At 64.3% G+C, this 2,500-nt stretch overlaps 1 pseudogene; it reads left to right on the plus strand.

Annotated features, from left to right (window-relative positions):
- Window positions 1-2,500, plus strand: part of LOC126448139 (large subunit ribosomal RNA) — a 7,657-nt pseudogene that overhangs the window by 1,691 nt on the left and 3,466 nt on the right.

Raw genomic sequence — 2,500 nt, forward strand, 5'->3', positions numbered from 1 at the left:
AGTCATGGCCGGTCCTTGCGGCCGGCCGCGAAGCCCTGACGAGTAGGAGGGTCGCGGCGGTGGGCGCAGAAGGGTCTGGGCGTGAGCCTGCCTGGAGCCGCCGTCGGTGCAGATCTTGGTGGTAGTAGCAAATACTCCAGCGAGGCCCTGGAGGGCTGACGCGGAGAAGGGTTTCGTGTGAACAGCCGTTGCACACGAGTCAGTCGATCCTAAGCCCTAGGAGAAATCCGATGTTGATGGGGGCCGTCATAGCATGATGCACTTTGTGCTGGCCCCCGTTGGGCGAAAGGGAATCCGGTTCCTATTCCGGAACCCGGCAGCGGAACCGATACAAGTCGGGCCCCTCTTTTAGAGATGCTCGTCGGGGTAACCCAAAAGGACCCGGAGACGCCGTCGGGAGATCGGGGAAGAGTTTTCTTTTCTGCATGAGCGTTCGAGTTCCCTGGAATCCTCTAGCAGGGAGATAGGGTTTGGAACGCGAAGAGCACCGCAGTTGCGGCGGTGTCCCGATCTTCCCCTCGGACCTTGAAAATCCGGGAGAGGGCCACGTGGAGGTGTCGCGCCGGTTCGTACCCATATCCGCAGCAGGTCTCCAAGGTGAAGAGCCTCTAGTCGATAGAATAATGTAGGTAAGGGAAGTCGGCAAATTGGATCCGTAACTTCGGGATAAGGATTGGCTCTGAGGATCGGGGCGTGTCGGGCTTGGTCGGGAAGTGGGTCAGCGCTAACGTGCCGGGCCTGGGCGAGGTGAGTGCCGTAGGGGTGCCGGTAAGTGCGGGCGTTTAGCGCGGGCGTGGTCTGCTCTCGCCGTTGGTCGGCCTCGTGCTGGCCGGCGGTGCAGGATGCGCGCGCCTGCGCGGCGTTCGCGCCCCGGTGCTTCAACCTGCGTGCAGGATCCGAGCTCGGTCCCGTGCCTTGGCCTCCCACGGATCTTCCTTGCTGCGAGGCCGCGTCCGCCTTAGCGTGCTCCTCCGGGGGCGCGCGGGTGCGCGGATTCTCTTCGGCCGCCATTCAACGATCAACTCAGAACTGGCACGGACTGGGGGAATCCGACTGTCTAATTAAAACAAAGCATTGCGATGGCCCTAGCGGGTGTTGACGCAATGTGATTTCTGCCCAGTGCTCTGAATGTCAACGTGAAGAAATTCAAGCAAGCGCGGGTAAACGGCGGGAGTAACTAAGTGGTGGCCCTTCCGCTGAAGGTGCCACCCCAACTCCCCCAGCACCTAGCCGGCCAACCGGCCGTGCCGAAAATCTTGTAACTTTTGCAGCAGTATACGCCTGTAGTGAGTGCCACCGCAGCTTCACCACCAAGAACGGTCTCGGGGTCCATCGCCGCCGCCAACACCTTGCGGCCGCCAACGCGGAGATCGTCACGGAGAGGCATCGCGCGAGGTGGACGGAGGAAGAAGTCCTGTCGCTCGCCAAGGCAGAGGCCGAATTGTTCCTCGAGAGGGACGCCCGGTTCTTCTTTGTAAATCAAGAGCTCATCAGGATGTTCCCCGACCGAACGCTTGAGGCAATCAAGTGCCGACGGCGGCAAGCTGCCCACAAGCAGCTTGTCCGCCAATTCATGGAGGCGCTTGAGATCGGTCGGGGGGAAGAGCCGGCGTCCCGCCGGGGAGCAGCGAGCCCGCTGCCTGACGCGGGCGAGGCCGCTGCGCCGCCCGTCGACGCAGCCGAGGACTTCGCGGCCGACACCACCGGGCCGCCGCCGGAGGGGCCGACTGACGCCGCCATCTGGGAGCATCTGGCGGGGCTACCCGCTTCCGCCCAGCGTTTCTCTGCCCTGGATCGTGTCATAGGTCTGGGGCGGGGCACGCCGCCCGATGTCATCCTGGGCATGCTCCCGGATGCCCTTGCGTCGGTCGGGTCCAGAGGGGAGAGATCGATCACCAGGACACAGCGGCCGCGCCAACCATCGAAGCGGCCGCCTGCCGCGCCGCCGACGCAGAAGCGCAAGCGGCGCCGCTGGGAGTACGCGAGAACGCAGGATGCCTTCCGACGGTCGCGTGCGCGTTGCGTGCGCGGCCTCTTGGATGGCACCCTGCTCCAGCCGCCACCTGCCATCACTGGTCTGCTGGACTTCTGGGCGGACCTCTTCACAAAGAAGCCCATCTCCACCGCGGGCTTCATTCGTGACCGCCTCCTCCCGCACTCGGAGCCTGTCGCTCCCGAGTGCCTATGGGGGCCGGTCACACATGAGGAGGTCGCCGCCGCGTTGCCGCCCAGGGGATCAGCAGCCGGGCCGGACGGCCTTACCCCAGCGGAGTTGCGGCGCCTGCCGCACGAAGTCCTGGTGAAAGTGATGAATCTCTTCCTTCTGGCCCGCGCCCTTCCGGAACGCCTGCTTCGCGCGCGGACGTCCCTTCTCCCGAAGACGGCTGCACCAACATCCCCCGCTGACTTTCGCCCCATTACGGTCTGCTCGGTGTTGGCGCGGACCTTTCACAAGGTTCTCGCGTCACGCCTGATGCGCGCATGTGCTGTGGACGAACGT

Source organism: Schistocerca serialis, unplaced genomic scaffold, assembly GCF_023864345.2.
Source record: "Schistocerca serialis cubense isolate TAMUIC-IGC-003099 unplaced genomic scaffold, iqSchSeri2.2 HiC_scaffold_568, whole genome shotgun sequence".
Lineage (NCBI taxonomy): Eukaryota > Metazoa > Arthropoda > Insecta > Orthoptera > Acrididae > Schistocerca > Schistocerca serialis.